Genomic DNA, 25,919 nt, shown 5'->3' on the forward strand with positions numbered 1-25,919 from the left:
CTGCTAAGTGCAGAAATTTGTATTTGCCTGCATTTGGTGTTAAGTGTGGCACAGTGGGTATAGTCACTATAGTAGGGTGACCACATCACTTGAAAATCCAGCTAACAGTCTGATTGCAGTTTAATTTAAATGCAACAAGTGCTGCCCTGCAACATGTATTTATTAGATGTTTCCCTGAATTTTCAAGTGATCTGGTCACCTTACACTAGGGTAGGGTAGAATGGTTTTGTTTTATGCATTCTCATGTGATGTGCAAAAAAAGCCACCACAAGGAAACGCCTGTTTGTAAGACACATTGGAAGCAAGTGAAGCCATTACTGGTGTTACTGAAGTGGATCACAGTCTTTAGTGTGAATGACAGTGGTGAGGTGGTGTTAAGTTTGCAAATTATGTGGCAGATTTTCTGGTGTAAAGGAATAGTTTTACTACAGTTTTAGCATTTTTCTTTAATGTGGCAATAGCAAAAAAAAAAAAAAAAGCTATACATTCCTTTTGCTACTTTTATACTACTGTTCTGCATATGTAAGGATCCCACCTCACACATTACACACATGCAGGTTGAACAGTATTTTGTACAGTCATGCTGCTATTTAGCATGTTGATTATATATGTAAGAACAGAATTTATTTTCTTTGTATTAAAGGGATCCATCAATCAATTGTGGCTACTTGTATCAAGTTCAGTTTAAGGTTTGTTGCTTTGTATGTGACAAACCAAATGGACTTCCCTAATCTTTGCTGTACAAGTGATTTGCATGGCATAACTCACAGATCTCAGGACAGGTAAGTGGGCTGGCTGTGTGTAGGAATGCAGCTGAAGGTGATTACTCTATTTACTGCAAGTCTCCTCCTCACATCCCATATTGTGCTGTCTGTACTGGGGGCAACAGTTGGTAAGATGCTGCTTTTTAAATGATTATGTTTTTTTCCTGTCAGTTTTTTTTACCTTGACAATCAATACGTTTCTGCTGTACTTACAAAAAGGTTCTCTGCCAAATGTACAGAGCATGAATTTTAATGATGCATAATTTTTGCAGCTGGTTAGAATTATCTCTGTGTATCTCAGTTTGCATATGTGTGTGCCATATGTAGTGTGTAACAGCAGCCCTGTAATGATGTTTATGTTTTCTAAAGTTTAATGCTATGCAACATGGCTGCCGTTAGAGGGCGCCCTCTGCAGCAAGCCAGAGAGTATCATAGTCACTATGGTAATGATACAGCTGTATGAAACAGAGCTGATAGCTGTACAGTTAAATAAAGCCTGCAACCAAAGCCTTGTGTGCTTGTGAGTCAAGACTTATACATTATATATGTGAAATGGCCTTCTAGTTGTGAAATGCTAAAATAAGCATCCCTATATAGCCAGTATTTGTAAGACTGCAGGTTGTTAGTATGTATTTGTAGTTTGTTGTAAAACCTTATGATAATGTGATTTCCCTGTAATAAATCACTAAACTGCTTTATATAAAAGCCATTATTGGGAATAGCTTGGAACAGCTGTGAGCACTGGTCTAAATGTGACAATCATGCATACATGCTTTTTCCCTTTTTTTTTTTTTTACTTATGACCTATACATAACATGTGGGTGCATGTCTGAACTTTCTTGCACAATGCATTTCTCATAATTCTCTTTGTATAACATGCAATTCACATAATAGCTGGCATTATATATACAAGCATAACAACTCTAAGCATTAAACCTGGTGAACTGCAAGTTTTTTGTTTTCTATTGAGCCTCATGTAATCACTTCCCCACAGCTGGTTTGTAATTGCATTCCTGTGCGGTCAATATTTTAGGCCCCTGTCTTCCTTATGGGAACTGTACTCACTCAATGCCAATAAGACTGGACATGCAGGACTTAACTAGAGTTTGGCATTTACATGCTTTCATGTGGATAAAGTCCTCATAGAAAAAGGAAATCCAAAATGTCAAAATGGACCTTTTTCTGAAGAAGGCAGGGATTCTATAGATCTGCTAGAAAATGTTTGGCTGTAAGATGCTACAAAACACTTTGTAGATCCTCTAATGTAAGATGGCCCTGACCTGTCTATCTTACTCCAGGCTGAGAATTGCTAGATAATTTTCTATATTATGTGCATTTCATGTATAAGTGTGCATATCATTTTCTTATTTTAAGTAAGAACATCAGTCTTGTGCTCCTAAGCACTGCTTTATCACAGAAATATGATTATCCTCTAATCTTTAAAACCAAAGGCAACAAAAATGCCACTGTCAGCTTTGGTTGCACAAAATTTGCTAATCCATCAATTTAGACAGTTTATTCATAATCCAAATAAGGGAATCAACTCTGAGGTTTAGCTGAGGACACGTCCTTCACTGAACTTATGCATTGTTTTGTTTTGTAAATATACTGTAATGTCCATTTGCATGAATAGATTGGATAAACTTGCATCCTCATTCCTATTGAGGTAATGCATTTACATGAATGGTCCCCAATACTCCCAGCCAAATTATTCAGTCATATCTTAATTAGGATCAAGTACAAGGAACAGTTTTATTATTACAGAGAAAAAGGAAATCATGTTGAAACATTAGAATTATTTGCTTATAATGGAGTCTATGGCCTTAACGTAATTCAGAACATTCTGGTTAATGGGTTTCCGTCACAGCAGCCTTTAATTGACACAGGAAAAAAAAATATTTCATTGTTTTTTAAAGAGGAAGCTATACAATCTAAAATGAGAGCATAGAAGACTGCTAAGTAGCTTAACTAGCTTGTCCTAAACTTACTTTGAAATTTTAATGCTTCATGACTTACATAATCATTGCTCATCCCTATGAATCTTAGAAGCATTTTATTTTTAAATGCATAATTTGACAACTATAGCGTTTGTAAAACAAAAAGGGGTCTTATACATGGCATTTCAATCCTTGTTTCCCTGTGGTGTATAGCATGCAAGGCTCTGCGGTCTCCTGTGGTGGGATGCATGCAAGAACCAAAAGCAGGTGGAACGCATCAACTTGCACTCCATCTGCATTCAGAGCATTCTATTTCAGGTAAACACCCATGTTAGTAATTTTATTCAGTAACCTTACATAGAAACATAGAAAGCAGAACAGTCTGTCAGAGTTGATTTAAGTCAACCCTGCAGCATTACCTTGTGTGACAGATGTAACCACTTTCTATTAAATGTTTCTTTGACGACCCCTAAGGCTAATGTCACACGGAGCATATTCTTGGGTGCAGGCACATTTAGCATGTATTGTTATTGATACAGGGCTGCTGAACCTCTAGGCTGGTATAGTAAGTTTAGTATATAAAATCCAGTATTTCTAGCCAAATACAGTTCTCCTTTAACTGCTTGCTTTCTGCAGATCCTAACATCTACAGCCCTGGCAAGTAAGGGGCCTGAGTACAGCTGCAGTAGATTATACCTTCCTGAGCTGATCTTTGATCTATGGTGCACCTCCTGCTGTTTAACAGCAAGGGACAAGCCAAGATCAGAGAACCCTTAGAGGCAAAGTGTTAATTTAAAACAAGGTTTCTACGCTCTTTTTCCTAATTATTTAGTGCGAGACAGTTTATTTTTGACTAGATTTTAGGGCAATCACATAAAAGAAGTAGTGTATTCCTCTACAACTGTACAACTCCAGTGTAGCTTGAGCTCCAACTTCTCTTTTTTTCTTACTCAGTTTGTGCCCAGTAACAAGTTAGAAACTTTGCAATATCACACCATCGCCAAGTGCTAATTTTCTACCGCACACTAATGGAGAATCCGCCATAAGCTGCTCTGTTTATTACCTTGTAAATATGCAACGTTTCATTTTAATGGGGGAACATGTGATCTTTCCCTATATAATACATTACCTTTCAGACGGCTGCGATAATATTTCATTTATGCAGAAACATTTAGTTAGGGTGAGCTACAGCAGATGGGGATAAATACACATTTACAAACACTTCCCTCTTGTGTATTGCTCACATTAGGTATTTCTTTACTACAAGGCACAGAAGCCTACAGGAGGAGGATGGGGCAGCCATCTCTATGGTTACAGCCTCTTCCCCCTCCCTTCTCTCTCTGGTGCATTCTTCTCCCTTTCTCCATCAGGGTGTTACACATTTAGCCTATGCATGTTCCCAGGCGAGGATTGGGGCTGGTCCATGCTGCTTCCCGGGTTAATTAGTAGTCTCAGCGTGTGGCTGGGAAGCAAGCACACAAAAGAGCTGCTTGCTGGCTGAGAATCCTGAGCTTCCGCAGATAAAGGGAGAGCAGAGCAAGACACTGCAGAACAGGTAGGCTGATCTGCAACTTGATAAGGGGTGTGAGACCCTTTGCTTTAACATCCTGTTGTGGAAAGAGATTTCAGAGAGGACTGCAATGATAGTAAGAGGCTGTTAAAGAAACCTTGTGTACTAGAGGCTCAGTCGTGGGCACATCTGTTTGCCATGAAAAGCATGTGCATATTAGGCTGGGTCTGGAGATGAGCAGCAGAGCAATACATTCATTTCATGAAATGGGATGAAACAAGGAAACAGGAGTGATGATAAGGCATGTTATTGGGAAAGCTTGCTTCCTTCTGTGTGTGTTGCTGCTGCTTCATCAAGACCGAGGAACTGATGTCTGGAAAGATGTGCTACTCTATGCACTAATAAACAAACCCCAGCTGATGGCCAGGGGTGGGGACTGCTACTGTATGTGCCTGGGCTAATAGACAATGCCTGGTGGCAAGGGGAGAATGGAGCTGTTCTTGGTCCTGACCAAGGTGTATCTGAAATTTAACACTGAGCTCTAACCATTTTTTTTATCTACTAGGGTATCTGCTGTTCTGCTGTTCTCACAGGCTGCATAACCTCTATTAGCCCCTTACTCCTCCTTACATAATAGCACAACTAGGAGCTACACAGTAATAAGTAGATGTACAGCTTACCTGTCTTCTTCCGAACTAACACCATTACGCAGGAGCCCAATAAGTTGGCAGTGGGGTGACGCAGCATTAGTTTGGTGAATCGGAATACCTTTTACTAAATCAAAAAATACTATGTATTTCTGTGCTACTTTTCTAGCTAGTATAAAATTGGTACTTCTAGCATGCCCTCCTAACATTTTGTATACTAGTTTTTTTATACTAGATTTTTATATGTGTACATGTAGAATTGTATAATTATTTAGAAACAAAATATCTTAATATAATGAAAATATAGGAAATTAGAAAAAATGTCAAAGAACTACTTTAAGGAATCTGTGATTTATACAGAGAATCACTTTTTTACAGTTTTCGAAATTATGTCAGTACAACAATGCCTGAAGCCAAAAACTGAGAGAATGAACCTAAGTCCTATGTGTAAAAGAAATGAAATTGAGAACAAGTTGGGCCATATTCTGAAGGCTGTAAATTGGTGCAAGTGTCACTCAAAATAAACCCCACTGGTATTAAAGTTGTACCCATATTCAGTATGCAGGCGTGACCTTTATGAAAGCAATCTGTGTCAATTACAAATGATTCTATTAAGCTGTCATCTACGGGTCACTGGTAACTCTGTTCCTCGGCTTTGTTCCACTGGACATTTATGGCTAGGAGGGATGGAGAAGCTTATTTACATCTTCCTTCTTTGGCTTTAATTATATAAGGAAATTTATTAGAACTGTCCTTGCTGCTTTAGTTTTTCCACCATCTTCTGTCATTAATGTAACTTCTGTTAAATGATCCCTTAATGATTCGGAACAGCTCTTGTGCATTACGTAGAACAGCTCATCGCATCAACAGCTCATCAAATTTCCCTCCTGGGTATGTTATTTGTACACTTTGCCGCTACTTTGTGCATAGAGTTCCACACCAAAAGCCAGCCTGTACTGTTCAGTTCTTGTGCTGCACCCTATGCGGGTAGAATCTAGTCATTTGGAGCATAATATTTTCTAAAATATCCAAGTTCTCAGCCTATGCCTAAAAACATATGCTATGATTTTTGCATCCCATTTTACAGCTATGCATTGCTTAATATGCTTTATTTTTATTTATAGCCAAACAGCCACACATTTCTATCCATATGGGGCTGCTATGAAGCAGTTTTAGAAAAATCAGCCTTCCCATTTCCTGTCCCATGGGGGTTAGGCAGATTTAAGATCTTTTGTACACTAGAGGCATGGCCCTCCTGTCATTGTGCACTGCAATTCTTTTCATCCTCAGATGGCTGGAGATGCCAGGAATTAAACTGCATATTGCCTGCAGAGCCACAAGTCTTATTTGACTAATGTAAGAATAGAAAACAATGTGGCTGGGTTTGCAATGTTTTTACCTTTGCCATAATTACTTTTTGCTTTATGTAATAATATCCATGTTGGGTGGGAAAGAAAATAAACATTTTTTTTTAATTTTGTTTTTCAGCTGTTATGTTCATTTTCTTGCCAAGGTATATGCAGAAACCTTTGGAAACAATTTTATAGTACCTATACCATGATGCTTAGGAGTATGGGAACCTAGATAAAGTACATGGTGCCTAATAACTGACCAGCGCAACATTCCTGCATTAATTCATTATACCACTTGGCTACAAAAAAGATTTCTGTACATTATAATACACACACATACATAATCCTCAGTCTTGATAAGAGTATAAATTGTGCAACATATATACAGTACACTACATACATTTTCAGCATGAATTTATTCATTGCTTGTGGTAAGCAACCATATTATAGTCGGGTGGAATTAATATACTGTATATAGACTGCATAGTTAGACTTCACTGCCCACTTTAACTGTGAGGTTTACAGCACAGATCTTAAAGTTGTGCTTTTGAATGCAGAACAGCATACTGCAAATGTTTTTGACTTGCTATTCTTTAGTGGTATCTCCACTGGAAGAAAAGCTCTTTAGGGTGGACACAACTGAAGTTGTTAGTTTCAGGGTTTCAGATCTCATATTGTAATAGGCTGCAGTTACAAGCAATTGGTACATCAATCTAATACACTAGCAAAGTATAAACAGTCAATATGGGGCTTTACTTTTTAGCATATTTCTTTTTTTGCCAATTATCAGCAAACATCAGTGTCACCACTTCCTCTTTTTTCAACCTCTGCAACTCTGCCACTTCCACTGTGGATCAAAACTAGGGCAGTAACAATACCAATTTCAAATGTCGTTCTGCCATTTTGTTTAAACCCTACTAAAGTTAACAGTTTTTGAAAATTTTACAGCACTTACTAGAGGTTGGACAACATTTTTCAATATAACAGCACTTGCTATAGAAAACACATTTAATTCAGGTACCTGTAAATAATATGTTGTTCCCGACAAGACTGTGTGCCACAAACAGCACAGTTTTCATAACAATTATGGGAGGCAAATTGAGACAGACTTGGTGTTCTGTAGTATATTTGTTTCTGTGATCTTTGTTAACATGAATGATCTTTAGAGTGCTTGTATAAAACAGAGGTAATAACAGGGGAAACAACTTGAATATTGGAGTTATGTTTGAGGGTAATTTGTTAATTTCCCATGTACCAGCAACCTCTCTGAAAACAGTCAGCCATGACCTTATTTTGCTAATGATATGTTTATGCCATTAACCAATAAGGTCTATTTACTGCAAAATCCTTTACTGGGAGCTAGATTTTGAAGAACTTGTGTTAGTTTGCAAACAATGTGTTTATCACCAGTTTTTTATATTAATCTAATTTGGTGTCTGAAAACTTCAAGTGTCAGCAGATTGACAGCTAGTCATTTTGTGAGTTGTGTTTTTTTGTGTGTGTGACATGGAACACATGCTGGATATATAGGCAACAAAGCTATTTTTGAGAATTGATGTCAATTATATCCCATTGCTGATATGATTACATCAAAAGAGCTTATAGCATGTAGGCTGAATAATCATACTTTCCCCCATATATGTGATCTCCACAAGAGCTATAATTACCTCAACAAAGTAGAGAAGCATTAGGAAAAGCTTTCATTATTCTACCATGACAAAATAGCACTCAACAATATATTTCTGTAATTTTCTAAGGGTTCTATGCATGCAGGAGCTTTAGTAACTACTATACATGGTTCACTTGGTTTATGGTAGATGTGTGACATCCAATTATAAATACAGTTTCCTTGAGAGCTAGAAGGGGCTGTACCTCAGAGCTGCCGGTTTGCATTTCCCAGAATTCTTGCAATGCAGCCTTTGTGTATTTTCCTAGTGTATTGCAGGATGATCATACATATTCTGAGTTTGCTTTTCTTGTCTTTTTATTCATAAAACCAACCGTATGGTGTAGGGGCCAATAGGGGATAAAACCAACCGTATGGAGGGGGCCAGTCCCCTATAATTTTAATATTTTTCTTAGATGTCCTTTTGGTTTTGAATGTGTTTGCATGAATAAGATGATCTTAGTTTATATCTTAGAGTTCTTTATGATTATGTTGCTAAACCTGCGATAATGTAAATGTCAGATATGACTTAGGAAAGGGGTTCCTTTATAAGTTTATAGTAGGGGAAGGCACCTTAATTTGTCAGGGAGAAAATGGACTGAAAATGGGAGAAGAGGAACAAATATATCTGCTGGGACCTATTTACTCACTCAGCTGTCTAGCTTGCCCATAATTAAGTACATGGAGTCATTAAAGTTATATTTTGTAGTAGCAAAGATAATGGCACAATATTCCAGGGGATGTGTTGTATATAGTTGATACTGTATGCACAGTCTAGATATATATTTATATATATATATCCTTAATATTGTTGACCTATTTTTGTCTCATTTGTGTAAAAGGAGTCTTTTAGAGAGATGGTACTTATAACTTAATTTTAATAAGTGTTTGGGTGGTAACAAGCAGTTTCTATTCTTTTGAACGATATATGGTATATATTAAAAACAAGGAAAAATGTATGACCTGTCACCAGCATATACATTTTGATAAAGATAAGTTATTGATTTCTGAATAAGGTTTGAAAAACGAAGCTCCCAGAAATGACAGCATCTTTCTGTTAATCAGCAATAAACCCTTAAAGGAAACATAGGCTTAACAACCCCCCCAAACATGTATACGATTATGAATAATATATGGTGCTGGTTTTACTTGGGGCTAAAAATGTATGCTATCCTTAAAAATAGCCCCTTTATTGGAGCTAACTATAGATAGATAGATTTATAGGGTCTGCCTAGCTGCTGATTGATCCCTATCCTACAGGGCACTGGGATAGGCGGCAGCGGGAAGTGGAACCAGTAGTGTTTTAGGGGAATTTCTCAATAAATCAGTCCAAAACACAAATTTTTTGAAGCACAATCCTATATTTAGAGGAGTATCATGTACTGGCACATTCTTGTTTTTCACACAATGAGGGCCATTTATCAAAGTCCGAATTTCAGACTTCTAAAGGTATGATCGGATTAAATCTGATATTTTCTGATGTGTTCTGATAGTACAAAATTTTAGACTTTCTGACTTTGATCCTTTTGTGCATGATTTTTGAAGCCTCCCATAGGACTCAATGGCACTCTGCAGCTCCAACCTGGCCCAAGGAAAGTCACGATACCGAAGCTTGAATGAATTCTGAAACTTTCGTACTCATTGCGACAAATGAAAAAAAAGAAAATACGCAGTTTTAAAATTTAGAAAAAATACAATTTTTTTTTGATGTGTGATGTGTTTTGGATATAGCTGAGCAAATGGAACAGGTGTTATAATTGATGCTTTTTGTCTAACTTTCCCTGGTGGACATTTTCCTTTAACTGCTTATTAACGTTATAGCTGTCTGTCTCCTCCTAATATGTAATCAAATCACATATTTCCGTATAACAATATAATTTCATCTGCAGTTGCTAGAGGAGACAAAATCCTGGGTTTTGAACATGGGATATTCTAGGAGCACAAAAGACCACAATTTGAAAGCATGTCAGTGGTTCTTTTTTATCTATTATTTCTATTGGGCCTGCTCTGAATACACTTCTGAGCTTTGAGATCACAATAGCACAGTTTTGGTTTTGTTAGCAGATATCTGAGTTTTCTGACAATTCACTGAAAAAAGGCAACACTTATAACAAATGTTATTACAGGTATGGGATCCATTATCCAGAAATTGTTGTCCAGAATGTTCAGAATTACGGAAAGGCCATCTCCCATAAACTCCCTAATCCTATTGGTTTTATTTAATAGTTAAATTATTTTTTAGCACACTTAGGGGCTGATTTACTAACCCACGAATCCGACCCGAATTGGAAAAGTTCCGACTTGAAAACGAACATTTTGCGACTTTTTCGTATGTTTTGCGATTTTTTCGGATTCTGTACGAATTTTTCGTTACCAATACGATTTTTGCGTAAAAACGCGAGTTTTTCGTATCCATTACGAAAGTTGCGTAAAAAGTTGCGCATTTTGCGTAGCGTTAAAACTTACGCGAAAAGTTGCGCATTTTTCGTAGCGTTAAGTTTTAACGCTACGAAAAATGCGCAACTTTTCGCGTAAGTTTTAACGCTACGCAAAATGCGCAACTTTTTACGCAACTTTCGTAAAGGATAGGAAAACTCGCGTTTTTACGCAAAAATCGTATTGGATCCGAAAAATTCGTAAAGAATCCGAAAAAATCGCAAAACATACGAAAAAAATCGCAAAGTACCGATCATTACGAAAAAAACGCAATCGGACTCCATTCGACCCGTTCGTGGGTAAGTAAATCAGCCCCTAAATGTATGGGGATCCATATTGCAGGAAGATCCCTCATCTGGAAAACCCCAGTTCCCCAGCATTCTGAATAACAGGTCCCATAGGTGTACATAGTATTAGGTTTTTGCTAAAGATATTTCACACTACTCTATAGAAGTGCAGAGTAACACTTTATATACTGAAATTCTTATGTGAGAGGTAATAAATCTAAATGATATTTAAATTCTTTAAGGAAGTGGGAACAATTATTATTATAAAAAATATCCAAATACAGCAACTGTATCCCTTTTAGGATGTTTTTATATGCTCTTGTGTGCTGCTTTTTATTTAGCTAACACATAAGCTATGTTTTAAACCAGGGGCCCCCAACCTTTTTTTCACGACGGACCGGTTGCAAGCCAAATTTTTTTTTCGATGGACCGGGGGGTTGTTGCGCGCACGTTCATGCATGCCTTCTATCTGTGTCTCTATGCGCGTCTTTACACGCGCGACGCGTAACTTTGAATGCACAGCGCTTTATTTTGTGCCTTTATATGGTCCGTGGCCCGGCGGTTGGGGACCCCTGTTTTAAACAGTTGAATAAAATTTCTTTTTTTTATCATGGTTTAAGAGAAGTTGTGAATATATTAAATACACAATTACACAACACTTCTCATAATAATGACAGAGATCTTGCCAAACAAGCTATGTGTACTATGAGATTAGACCAACCTGGTAATGTAGGGTAAGTAAAATGGCTTTGTTTGACTATTCTTTTGTAGTATTAGCCATACAGAGCATACACTCAAATTGTTTATTTAGCTTATTTTACTGGTTTACTGCTTTCTTACCTGCTAAGATTTTCTTTGCCTATTTCTGGGTCAACTTGTGATAATCTGAGTTAGATGTACCTGTACCTTTCCAACTGATGGTTTATATGTGTAGTTTCATACTATAAGACAAAATTTTGAGGTCCTTCACCTTTTGCAAAACACAAAGAGGGTGATTCATTTGGCATACAATGAACATTGGATCATCTCCAGTACTGGGTCTGCGGTTCCTGTTGTGTTTCTGCACCTATATTCTTATTGTCTTTGGGTATGGATTGGTAACTGGTAATAGGTATCTGATTTGCAAATGTTGTCTATTTGTCTAGTCTACAAAGGACAGGTATATGTTAAAATGCAGATGTGAGCACTAGGGCTTGTCTTGCAATGAACATTTCATGTTCTGTATACCCAAGACACTATAGTTGAATTGTATGTGACAAGCAGAATACTTCAATGAATTACACTTAGGCCTGTCCTCTTTTGATAGCCTCCTTGCAGATGACCTAGAGATTTGTCATTTTTGCAGATCACTGTAACATAAATAATATGACTAATTCCCCACTTAGTGTATGTAATATTGCTATGGTTTTATTGGCAATGGAATTAAATTCCTGTACAGCAAATTCTCTTTAGCAGAGCTTGAAACTGCAAGTTTATGTTAAAATAATCAGGGCAGGAGCCTCATTTTTAATAATGAGGAGCTGTACTCTATGGCCAGCTTAGGAACATCCAAGACAAATGATAGACCCACCCTAATTTAAATAAAGAAAAAAGAAATATTGCCATATTTTCCTCTTTGTTTGCCCAACCAGAGAAAAGTTTGCACCACATATTTAACCTCAGTAAAACTGTAATGCAGTCAGGTATCAAAGGTACAGTATAGCCACAAGTTTCTTTTGTATTACTGTTATCTAAATAAAAAATAGGCTGTGTGTTTATTTTAACTGCCTATTAACACCTAGCTTGAAAAAAGTAACACATTTGTCTGCTTAATTAGCACTGTGGGAAAATGAAACGTGATTATCTCTTCACTCTGCCACTGATGCTTCGGCGGCCCTTTCTTTAGTTTAATGTCTTTATTAACCTAAGAAACAAATACTTACTCTGTCATCTCAGCTTTTGTTGTCCTTCACCCATCTCAAGAGATGATTCTGTTAGTATAAACTCTGATCCTTCCAGTTTACTATGGAACTCTAGCCATTGTGCATTTTGCACTCATTCTATCATAACTATTTTAGTTGTTTATAAAGAACAACTCTTCTTCATCAAGGTGGTCCACAGTGTCCTCAAGCATAACTACTGTATTTTTGTTTGAGACTAAAATGACCTTGTTGATATATTTGGTGATCCAAATATGATCCCAATCACTGTCACTATCATAATATCTCTTTCTCTATCTACCTATGTCCATCAGTCCTTTTTTCTGTAAGTTTAGTGTTAAAACCTTAAGTTTATGCCACTGGGTCATGGATTTCACCATGTTTCCTCTTTTGTAGGTCTAAAGATCTTCTATAGCAGTGCTGTCCAACTTCTACGGTGCCGAGGGCAGGAATTTCTCTAGCATACATGGTGGAGGGCCGCTAATGGAAGCCAGTTTTGACCACTCCCCTTTTTGAAACCACACCCACTTCAAACCACACCTATTTTATCACAATGGTGGTAGCACAGCAAAATCCCAAATGCTTGGTCCTTACTGTGGGGATATCAACCATCATTCATATGTGAAAGAATTATGTCATATTAAGATATACCCTTAAATTCCATATGCCTCCTCCTCCCCTGTGGATAGCAGAGCAACCCCCAGTACATAATTACACACCTTAGGGATCATTTAATGGCTATTTCCAACTGCTAACAAACTCCCACAACAAACCCCCTGCCAGGTTCACCTCCCACAAGCAGCAAAGGGCAAGCAGAGTATGGCACACACAGGAAGCACTCTGCCTGTCCTATGCTGTCTGTGCGTGCCATACTCTGCCTGCCCTACCCTGCCTGTGTGTGCCATACTCTGCCTGCCCTACACTGACTGTGTGTGCCATACTCTGCCTGCCCTACCCTTCCTGTGTGTGCCATACCCTCCCTGACCTATGCTGCCTGTGTGTGCCATACTCTACCTGCCCTATGCTGGCTGTATGTGCCATACTCTGCCTACAGTACCTATGAGGTGTGAAGAAGTAAACAATGGGAGTTATTACAGTCTGAGCCTGAGGTGTGAACACTGCAGGGGGTGAACAATGCAGGTATTAAAAGGTGTGAAAAACGCAGGGGATTACATTTTTAAACAATACAGAGGGATTACAGCCTGAATCTGGGTGAGAACCATGCAGGGGGACAGTTAATCACAGTACTGATACCATTTAATCCTTACTCAAAGGTAAGCCATCAAAGCAGCCAGACAGGTGGGGGGCCACACAGAGGGGGGCCGCCAGTTGGACAGCACTGTTCTATAGCATATGAATATATTTGGTAACAGCATTAAATCTGTAGGTGCATTCACACACACACACACACACACACACACGCACGCTAAAAGGCATTCTCAGAAGACATTATAAGCATGGGTCACTCACTCCTGGGTCACAGGTGCAAAATTGAATCTGTTCAACCATGTTGGTTTCCAATGACCATGTCTGTATTGGCTACAGAAAACCAACTGTCTTAACCAAGACCTTAGATTTATATTAGCACATTAATGAGGAATTGACTTTCCCAGTTTGGATTGCTTTATACAAAGGTGGTGCAAAGTTGATGTCTTATTAAATCAATGGTATTGATTAGTTTGATTAGTTTTTAGGTTGTGAAGTTAGTACTTGATGAACGATTACTAAATCATCTGGTAGAAATCATTTACTTAAAATAGGTAAAACCCTCACAATACCTGATTAATTTTGTCATAAATAAAATTATCTAACAGAGATGTAACCATAGGGTGATCATAAGATATTAAAATTAAAGAGTAATAGCATGTACATTTTTAAAGCTGAACTGCAAAATGCTTAGATGAAGTATATACAGTGCTTTACAAACGTATTTGTTCTCTGTGGTATTTTTCCTGAACTTTAAAATGAGTATTTATATTGTTTTGTATAAGAAAAAAAATCTTAAGCAAAATAAACTTGAATTATAATGATTACATTATTATTCTGTCCTGGTTTCACACTTTTTGTGGAGTGACCTAGTTGCAATGTTGGAAAAGGTTTTGTGGTCAGATGAGATCAAGATAGAACTGATGTGTATTGCACAAATCTGCAGAGAAGTATGGTGGTACTGTAGCTGCATGCTCTGGGACTGCTTTCCTTCAGAACAGACTGGGCATCATGTTAAAACAGAAGAAAGAGTGGATGGCACAAAATAAAGGGAAATACTGTAAAAGAACCTGTTTTGTTCTAAGAGCTGAATTTCGGGCAGACAAATGGGCCAAAATTCCTTAGTGAAGAATCTGGTAAATATTTGCCCCCAAAAATTCAAACCTGTTAATGCTCCAAAAAAGGGCTCTAAATATATTAAATAATTTAACTATGATGATGATGGTTCTTTTTTATTATGACATTAAAAGAAATGGTTTTGTGTATCAGTGCTTGTTGGTCAGATGGGCAGGCCTGTTGCTCTTTTGGAAACAAATGGCAGATCGATGCTTGGCATCTTTAAAAAACCCCTAGGTATATGTCTTGTCCCTTGCCACAATGCCCTGCTAAGTAGTTTGCTGATGTTATTGAATGGTGCAGTCTCATTGGTTAGGCTTGCGATTTTGAAGTTAACTAATAACCCATAGGTACATATATTGTTTGTACCCCATGGAAGCCCAGTTCAATTGGCTGGCCACTGTAATATTGCTCCTAAAAATTCTGGTGCATTTCATCTCTAAATGAATGATATGTAGTGTTATAAAATAACACTGCAGGTGGGTTCCCAAGATATGCAGAGCCATTGTACACATGGGCCTGATAAGTTTTTGCAAAAAAAAAAAAAAAAAAAGGTAGTTGGTGCCTCAAAAGTTTTATTGTCAGCCATACCATGTCCAGGCCACATACAAATGGATAAACATATTATTTAATATATAAATAAGGTATGTACATATTTTTTGAAAAAAAATTGGTAACCTTGCCATAGTATTGGGCTGATGTCATTATATGCAACCGCCTTACATTTGCTCCCTGACAATACTGTATATGATTCTCTCTTTGGTCTCACATTTTGCCATGAATTGCCCACTTCTCTTAGCTAACATTTTTACACAGTAGGTCTGAGGATTCATAAGCTACGGTGAACAGTGGCAGATGGACTGCATTCCCAGTCTCTTTCATTTTATGCTGTTGAATCACATCATGTGCAGATGGCACTGATAATTTTAAGGTAATATTGGTTTATTAACATCTGCTGCTATAATTTACCTGCTATTAGTGATGAGTGAATCTGTCCCGTTTCGCCGTAAAATTCGCGAAACAACCAGAAAATTCGTGAAACCATGAAAAAGCAACATAATGTGTTGAAACACAACTTTTTTGGCACCTGCAGGTTTTTTTTTTTGTCCCTTTTTTGATGGGCAACAAATTTTTCAGTTGCAAATTTTCTCAGAAGTTTCACGAAACAATTCGACAGTGGCAAAATGCGTAAATTTACTGCAAATTCATGCCTGCCGAAAATATTCGCTTATCACTACCTGCTGTAGTTCCAGCCATATTACATGGTGCCTGTTTTAGTCTTTACCTTTTAAATTTCTTCACCTTTGAATCATACACTTAGGGGCCCATTCATGAATGTCCAAATACTAAAAATTCGTATTTTTTCTATGTTTTAGAACTGTGTGTATTTTCTACAATATTTTTGTTGCGCAACTTTTTCGTACTTTGCAGCAATTTGTGCGAATTCATTCAAGCTTCAGTATCGTGACTTTCCTTGAGCCAGGTTGGAGCTGCAGAGTGCCATTGAGACTTATGGGAGGCTTCCAAAATCATGCACAGATGGATTAAAGTCAGAAAGGTTTTTGCGCCGTTTATGATCGTTCGGATACAAAAATTTTGTAACTTTCGGATCGTACCAGGATATTATTGTACGACCACAATGCGATCCTAAATTTTCAGAGCTAATACGATTTTTTCCCACTCGTACTTTTTAAAGTTCGAAATTCGGACTTTGATAAATCAGCCCCTTATTCTTTGATCTTTAGCTATGTGAGCATTAATATATGTAATGTGTTTTATATCACATATTTTATAGAGACCTGCAATGTGCAGGGGTATAGTTTCTCTTTAATTGTTTTTTTAATAACTTAGGGGCACATTCATCAAAGTACGAGTTCGAATCCCGAAATGGGTAAAATTCGGATTGGATACGATAATTTCTGATGATCGCAAATATCCCGAAAATGCTTATGAAAATCGTATTAGTCACGATAATATCGTATTGGTGATCCGAAAGTCACTAACTTTTCGTATCTGAACGATTGTAAACAGCGGGAAAACCTTTCTGACTTTGATCCTTCTGTGCATGGTTTTGGAAGCCTCCCATAGGACTCAATGGCACTCTGCAGCTCCAACCTGGCCCAAGGAAAGTCTCCCATAGGACTCAATGGCACTCTGCAGCTCCAACCTGGCCCAAGGAAAGTCTCCCATAGGACTCAATGGCACTCTGCAGCTCCAACCTGGCCCAAGGAAAGTCACGATACCGAAGCTTGAATGAATCTGAAACTTTTGTACCTGGTGCGATAATACAGTTTTGTCGCAAAGTACAAAAAAGTTGTGCAAATATACGAAAAAGTCGCAGAAAATACGCACAGTATGAATTTTTTGTATTTCGTACCTGTCATACTTTAATAAATCAGCCCCTTAGTCACTGTTGCAAATTGGAAATTGGATCACTGAGTCCTTTCTAAATACTGAGAGAAACAAGCAGTAAGAACCACTGTTTTGTGTATTTTCCACTATTGTTAAAGGTGGGATACATGAAGCACCAGGGAAAATGCCCGGTTTAGCAGCAGCTAATGCTGTATTCATGCAAGCAGATTAGGAAAAGCCGGATAGGTGAGTCCTGGAGGAAATAGAGGGTGAGTAGCTTAGATCCTCCATTTCATACTCGTTTAGTATTTTGATTAGGTCAGCTGTTAGTAAATGCCTGATTAGGCTGCAGGTGAGCAGCACATAAAAGAGCTGTGGGATTACACAGAGAGGGGTGATTGGTGATTAAGGTTGGGGACACAAGGCAGCAAGGCTGCCTGCCTGTGTGAGGAACTCCTAGAGGAGCTGAGGGTGCCACCTGCCACTGCAAGGAGAAGAGGGAGCCGTGACCAAGTAAGGAGTCACCCAGAGAAGTGCCAGGAGTCACTGAGAAAGGTCTCGCAGGGCAGGAAGGTTGCCTGCCTGTGTGAGGAACTCCCAGAGGGAGCTGGGGGTGCTGCCTGCCATTGCAAGGAGCAGAGGGAGCCATGACCATGTGTTTGAGTGCCGGAACGTTGAGGCTTGGTGAGAAGCCAAAGTGTGCCAGAAGCTGGTGAGCTGGTATCCCAGGAAGGAAGAGACAGCAGGGCTGAGTGAGTAGCCCAGAGTGTTCATGAGTGTGAGAGTCACCGTAAATGTGTGAAAGCCATTGAGGATGGTGAGAAGCCCCAGGAAAAAAGTTCCAGTGTGAATGTTACCCTGGAAGTTGAGAGCCCTGAAGCAGGGACAATTCATAACCATGTTTGATGAACTGTTTATGAACTGACTGTTCTGTTTATGTTGGGAGGAGATTTTCCCAAATAAACTTATGTTTTTGAGGAAAAAATGTGATGTCACATGTGGTGTCCCTGTCTCGTAAGCTCCTGATTCTCTGCATACCTGCCTACCATAGCTAATTCCCCCCAAATTACATGTACAGACAGTCAGCATGTCACAATAAGCACTTCAAACTAGGTAGAGTAGAATTTTAACTTTTATTCTTTAGATGTGCAGGGGTATTGATAATTGGAGTATGAAATCCTTCTGAGAAAATGCTTCAACCTCGTGAATAAATAACACAAAATACCCATATTGGGCCTCTTGTGGGGCTTTATGACTTCACCATGTCATGTTTCATAGTTATGCTTATCATATCAGATATTTGTGCTGGTTTTCTTTATTTAGATTTTGAATACTTTCTACTTGTTCTCAATCAGAGTTACAAAAAGAAATACTAAAGTTCATGCCTGTGAGTATAAGCTCCTAATATTCACAGGGTTTTCTCCATAAACGTGTTGATGATGTAGGGTAAAGACTTTTTGCTTATTATGTTTAATATATCACATAATAGACTTAAATCCCATAAAATTCAGTTACTGCTGTTGAAGTGAAAATTTTAAGATTACTGCATAATGGACCACAGCACACAATGTCTAAAACCTAAACTTTGCCTTCATCTGCTTCTATTTCTGTTCAGGTTATTCCACATATGTCTTGTAGAAGATTAGCAACAGGCTATGCATAAAATGGGGTGGGGTGGCAACCCATTAAAAAGCCAAAGGGAACTGAGCAGAAATATTACTTTTCAGAACATGAACATTTGTTACTTATGCTGAGAGGTTTTGGTACTGGATAAAATGACCTCTGTCATGTTGAAAGGCATGATCACTTATAGATTAATAAGGTCCTGGTGCGTTGTGTGCACACACAGCACATGGATCTCTTCAACAGGAAAATCCCTAATACAGAAAATTGACTGCAAATTATATCTAGTTTGCTAATATTGTGGTGTGAAAAACACTTAGGGGCAGATTTACTAATGCACGAACGGACCGAAAGCGCCCGAACGCGTTTTTTCGTAATGATCGGTATTTTTTGCGACTTTTTTGTCGCCGTTGCGACTTTTCGTATGTCCCGTGATTTTTTCGCCGCCGTTACGACTTTATCGTATATTTTCCGCAACTTTTTCGACGCAGTCGCGAAAAAATCGGATTGGCTTTTCCGCCGTTTACAATTGCTCAATATGAAAAAATCGTGACGGCGGCGAAAAAGTTGTGCAAAATACATAAAAGTTGTGACGCCGATGAAAAAATTGCGCAAAATACGAAAAAACTCGACGGCGACGAAAAAGTCGCAAAATTTTCATTTCCAATCCGATTTTTTCCCATTCAGGATTCGGATTTGTGGATTAGTAAATGTGCCCCTTAGGGGCAAATGTATCAAAATGTAAGGGTTAGAGCTCACCCCAGAATTCACTCACCTTCTAGTCATTCTTATCAAATAATAAATTTGTTTCAGAATTGTCTATGATGATTCTCATTCATCCAGGTCATGATATACAGTATCTAGTAGAATTAAGTCTAAAACAACTGGACTTTTCTGAGTTTTTCTTGAAAACGTTTCACCACTCATCCGAGTGGCTTCTTCAGTTCAAATGACTGGTAGGGAATTCCCCGGTATTTAAACTCTTGATGGTAGTAGAGTCACAGACATCCAATCACAATGGTTCCATTGAACTTGTTCAGTTAGGTGTTAGCTGAAACTGACAGGTGTAAGAAGGTATGATCCAATCACAATGGTACCAAGATTCTCATTGATGAAGGTGTTAATCCTTCAAAGTACACGACTGGAAGTGTGAACTGTTGTGAAACTGCCGGGGTAAGGATGTCAACGCGCCATTGTATGTTGGTGACAAGCGGTGTCTCAGGCCCCCTCCTCTGTTCAGGGATGGTTTTTCCAGGTTGGCATAAATGGCCTCTTTCACACCTCTTTCAAACCATCTGTCCTCTCGGTCCAAAATATGCACGTTACTGTCCTCAAAAGAGTGACCTTTTTCTTTGAGGTGTAGATAGACCGCTGTGTCTTGTCCTGAGGAGTTTGCCCGCCTATGTTGGGCCATTCTCTTACAGAGAGGTTGTTTTGTCTCCCCAATGTATAAGTCTGAGCACTGAGAGTTGTTTTAGACTTAATTCTACTAGATACTGTTTCAGAATTGTTTCACACCTAGAAACTATAGAGCTTGTCTTCTTGTTTTATTTTTCTGCTTTCTCTGCTTCCTTCCTGAATTTGCTGGCCATTTGATATTCCTTCCTCTAAGCTAGGCATATTGTGTTATGAGTCTATTTTGACTAGTTCTCAAGTCTTATACTATTTTAGTAGCCATTAAATTATATCTAATTAGATTATGTCCTTCTGGAGATTTGGCACACATAAGTTGACACAATACTGTAATTGTGCTAAGGATCTATAAAATGAGGTTACAATCTTTCAGGCTTGCCCTATCGAGTGCCTACAGTCATCTTACTTTTGAGTCATGGGAAGTCTAAGCAGCTAGGTTGCTCATTAGGGCCTGATTAGCATAGGCAGAAAGTAATTAGATTTTAGGTAGGTTTAGCCTTCCCAAAAAGAGAACAACTGCCATGTATATACACAGACAGATATAGGCACTCACATGAAAGCCATTTATTGGTAGCATCCTGAAAAATACAATTCTCCCTCCTCCACTGCTTCATTCACATTGATATAATAAGGACTACTACTGGGTTACTCCAACAAAGTACTTACAAACCCATTGTCAACCAGTGTGATCAAATCCTCAAAAATGCATGATTCATTGTACAATTGAACTCAACTGGTTGCATGGAAATTGGATTGCAAGTAATATAATTGCAGTTCCTTGGAGGTTAACACTGATGCCATTCTAACTCTAGCTTCTGACTGGGGGGGGGGGTTGGTCTGGGGCCCTTCTGGGACCCACTAGGGCTGCCACCTCAAGGTTCCCCACAACCTCCTGGGGCTCCCCGCCCCAGTCCTGAAGTCTACCTGATGCTACAACCCCTTCCCCCCCATATGTACCTTGTTTTCTCCCTTGCAGCTGTGATTGGGGGGAGGAAGTCAGGGGAGATCCTTCAGGGTTTTAGGTGAGGGGTGGGTTGGTAGCGCTCATCATGTTTCTTTCCAGTGTCCTGTCAGCCCAGTCTGACCCTGTGATTGGTTTAAAGTTGGCACAACTGCTGTAAATTCTAGCTCAAAAGACCCATAACAACCTACTCACTTTCTTGCCAGTTGGATATCAAAGTGCAATTTACATTTTTTACTTTATGTAATAAACACTACTTCTGATACTGACCCTGTTTCAGCAGTTTGTGTCCTAATCACAGAGGGAAAAACCTCCATGATTACATGATACTTTGAACCAGTTTCTACCATTACATTTCTTGTATTTTAGACTTGTATTCTAGACTTAATCTAGCCATAATGATGTAGTGTTAACTGTTTGTGCAGGTAGCAAGAAATCAATCAAGTTTTGCCTTGCTGAAGGGCAAATAATAGGCATGTTATTTATTATACATGCTTGCTTGATATTGTAGCTTCTCTGATTATTTCAGGATTAGATCATAAGATTAAGAGATGTTCTGCATTAATATTTTAGCTCCAGAAATAATCGGCTTCTTGTGCATTTAGAACAGGGTTGCTGAATAAATAAGATAGGCAGATCTATAATGTTGGAAACATATTGTGCTTGTGTTTATGTCTGCTATGTTAGACTTGCAAACACTGCAGTATTAAGTCAAATATTCTGGCACCTGCAGAACAGTGATAACCCAGGCTCACAAAAAGTGTTTTCTAATTTAAATGATTTGAGCCAGAGCTTCCTTCACAAATTGTTTTTCTGCATCTCATTTTTCATGTGAGCTATAATAATTTCCTTTGGATGCTTATATTTTATTCTGCATTAGCGAATAATTAAGTAGATAAGTTCCAGTTTTACAACTTTCAAAATAAAGCAAGTCCTCAGCATTTCGTAGCAAGTTTTTGGGGTGAGACGAGGATGAAATGTATTTGCTGATCTTTTCTTCATGATACAGTCTGCAAGCAAAAGTGGTAAAATAGTAAGTATTAGAATTATTGTGTGGTGTGTTGACATTTTGTTCACTAGTAATGATAAAATCTACAAGCCCATCTGGGATTTCTGTGAAAGCCAAGAGGGGCACATTGGGAAGATGGGTAGAGATAGCGGGACACAGAACAATGGGGACAAGTTCAGATACTGCAGTTGGTACTTGTCTGTCATAAGTCTTTTGTGCCTCCAAGTTAGAAATGTATCCCTGTAACTTAGATGGGATGTCCGATATCAGATCCAATATTTTCACGTGATAATAACCTATAGGCTGCAAGGCTCGGCGCAAAGTAACATGGCCCAACTTTAGTTCAATTCCTCACAGTCTTTAGTAAGCTATTCATTTGGGGCCTGTATATAACGCCATGCTGTCCTCTGTAAAATAATCTTTAGATGTCTAATAAATGTTGGTGAATGTGAAGCTGTTTGTAAAAAAAATGTTGCAAAAAGAAGTGTTAACTTGCAATAATTTGTATTAAAAATGGTGTTACCTTGCAATACTCTCCACTTTTTACACAAATATCTTGGCTGCTTGAACATGTCCCACACGCTTGGTGTAAAACAGCTTACACATCTTTATAAATATAGCCCAAAGGGCTGTCACACACGAGGAGATTAGTCGGCAATTTGCCGAAGTTGCCTTGAGAGGAAACTTCGGCGACTTCGGCAAATTGCGGTGCTGCGTATGCTATCCCACCGGTGATTTACATTCTAGCCAGTGGGATGGAATTGCGGGGAGATTAGTTGCCCACAAAAAGAGACCGTGTGTCACAGCCCTAAAATGTCCATTTACTAAGTGAGACAGAGCTCAATAACAACTTTTGCCAGAAATAACACTAGAAAAAATGCCAGAGCCGGCTTACTAAACTGCAATCACTTTTGTAACTGTGGATTATTTATACACAGTGTATTGTCTCCTATTATCACATCCACGCTACATAAGCTGCTTTGCAAGGTTTGCTGAAGTATGTCGGCAGTATTATATTCAAAGACATTGTTTCATAAGTGTTGTCTTTTTGCATTGTTGCCAAACAATCTGCAATCTGATTTTCACATTTTTATAAGATATACATGTAGTTGTTTATCTCCATAAACAGACACCTCAAGGGTAGCCGGGTGGCCAATCTAAATTGCTGCTATACAGCAGGGAAAGGCTTCATATGGTCTCACTGTTTGTGATAAGCCAATTTGTCCTTTTTTGCTTTACTGAAAAATTTGTAAAACAGCAAAAAATTTTGAAACACATTGAAATCAATGGATATTTTTTCACCACAACTTTTTTTTACACCGTGCAACTTTGTCACGTGGCTTTTTTTTTTGTGGCCATTGGAGTCTACGGCCATTTTTTATAATTGAAACCTGGCAAAAATGTTATCACTACTCACTGCCATAGCCTACATATCCCCTGTTCAAACTTGTTAGATCTTGTTGCTTAATTATATACATTCCAATTTGCTAGCCTATTATTGATATAAATATATCTGTAAAGATATGTTTATTCATTGAAAAAAATGAAAAATGAAACACGTCTGTAAAATCTCACATTTCAAATGCTTATTATCAGTCCTACAATGTTCTGTGACATGACACAAATTATTATGACACTATTTTTTTTGTTCTTTGTCACCTCACCCCTTATATAAAAAAAATCCAGATACTTTTTAAATAACGCTCTTCGCACTCTAGTTACTCTGTAACAGTTAATGACAACCATGTTCTTTTTATTCCAAATGGCAGTCCTGTTATTTTTCAAAATAAGGGAAATGTAGCAAAGCTAATAGTTTTTTAAGGTGCTTTGTCAGTTTCTAGCCGTATTTTTATTGTCTGAAACTTGGCACACAGCCTGCTTCTTAAACTCACCACAATTCCTTTCTACCATGCTGCTGGAAACCATATTGCATTGTTGTTTCAAGATTCAGCTTTTCTATGTAACAGATGCTTTCTTGTCATGTTGAAGTTAATTGCATTTCTTTCTCTAATATGAGATACACCAGTTTCCATCTGTGACTTTTCTTTACAAGTGTTTTTTTCACTTGTCCAAAGGCCAGTATTTACAGGATAGAACTAAACTGTGCATAGGGGTCCATGGTCCCCAGTTTTCCAAAACCTGTCTAATATTTTGCCATTGAAATGTTTATGAATTTTAAGGCTCGTAGTATTAAGCAATACCTGGAAATCCTCTCTCTATTGGCATGCAAAGGAAGGGGGAACCATTAAAGGAACAGTAACGCCAAAAAATGAAAGTGTATAAAAGTAACTAAAATATAATGTGCTGCTGCTCTGCACTGGTAAAAGTTGTGTGTTTACTTCAGAAAGTCTACTATAATTTATATAAATAAGCTGCTATGTAGCTATGGAGGCAGCCATTCAAAGGAGAAAAGGCACAGGCACATAGCAGATAACAGATAAAACACTATTGTATTCTACAGAACTTATCTGTTATCTGCTATGTAACCTGTGCCTTTTCTCCTTTTTTCCAGCTTGAATGGCTGCCCCCGTGGCTACACAACAGCTTATTATATAAATTATAGTAGTGTTACTGTAGCAAACACACCAGTTTTACCAGTGCAGGGCAACAGTGCATTATATTTTTATTACTTTAAAGCTCTTTCATTTTTTGGTGTTACTGTTCCTTTAATACTTCTATAGCATTGGGTGTGGGTGTCCAGGTTTTAAGGATTAAAATTTTGGATACCTGTGGACAAGATAACTGATATTATGTTGCACTGTTATTACTGCACTAATAGTGGCATCTATCAATGCTTCCATTTAGGAGATAAGAAGAAGATAGCTGTGTGTGTATATTGTTTTCTGACAGCTGATAGTACTGTAAATCAGGCCTGTTTGTAGCAAGAGTATGCCAGAGAGGACTTTTACAGAGTAAACAAATCATTGAACAATGCATTTAATAAATTAAACCCCTACTATACCCTCAATGTGTTCTGTAGAATTGTGTTTGACCTTGCAGTAAAGATTGCCATTCATGGCTCAGTTTGTCTGATAGCATCCACCCCCTGCCACAATACCAGACACCCAGATTGCTAGGTCTTGCTTTGTTTCTGCCTTCTTGTATTGTGAATATACTACAGGATAGAAAAGGATGTGTATGGCCAGAAACCCAAAGAGAAAATGACTGCTTAGGCAACACTGCATGCTTAGCCAGTAATAGTAGAAAATTGCAAAATCCATAATTCCACAAAAATATTTGGTCAATTCCCAAACCAAATCCAAACACTAAAATGTTCCTTTAGTGCATCCTCAGAAATAGTACAGAAAAGTGCAAATTGCTTCTGGATTCTGGACAAAAAATAGTGCATAGCATACATATGTGGGTAATTATGAGTGAATCTGTCCTGTTTCACTTTGCAGAACAATTTGCAAAACTCAGGGAACTGGCAAAAATTTGCAAAACGCATTAAAGTCAATAACTGTAAATGCAAAATACATTATTGGCATTTTTTTGCTGCCCAGTTTTTCATGGCAACTTTTACCACAGCAACTTTTTTTGTGCAGAGTACAATTTTTTGTGGCACAAAAATCTCTGATGGCAAAATGCAGAATTGCGCTGCAAACCCATACCTGACAAAAAAATTTGCTCATCACTACATATGGGTTTTTGCATTAAGGCAATGTAGGTTGGTGTTGTTCCAGTGCTGCTTTATCAGCATAGTGGGCATGATTTCTTATAT

General features: G+C 38.2%; 1 protein-coding gene across 7 annotated transcripts in view; it reads left to right on the plus strand.

Annotated features, from left to right (window-relative positions):
* The first annotated feature begins 799 nt into the window (after positions 1 to 799).
* Positions 800 to 25,919, plus strand: part of apba2 (amyloid beta (A4) precursor protein-binding, family A, member 2) — a 158,168-nt gene continuing 133,048 nt past the window's right edge. For 4 of the 7 annotated variants that reach the window (XM_018092413.2, XM_004917927.4, XM_031899158.1 and 1 more), the window contains exon 1: positions 4,083 to 4,256. The gene's annotated coding sequence lies outside the window, so the exon portion shown is untranslated. Of the gene's footprint in view, positions 893 to 4,081; positions 4,257 to 25,919 lie in introns of those variants that run through there. The other 3 variants (XM_031899155.1, XM_031899157.1, XM_004917929.4) reach the window with 3 other exon arrangements.

This window comes from Xenopus tropicalis, chromosome 3, assembly GCF_000004195.4.
Source record: "Xenopus tropicalis strain Nigerian chromosome 3, UCB_Xtro_10.0, whole genome shotgun sequence".
Taxonomy (NCBI): Eukaryota; Metazoa; Chordata; class Amphibia; order Anura; family Pipidae; genus Xenopus; species Xenopus tropicalis.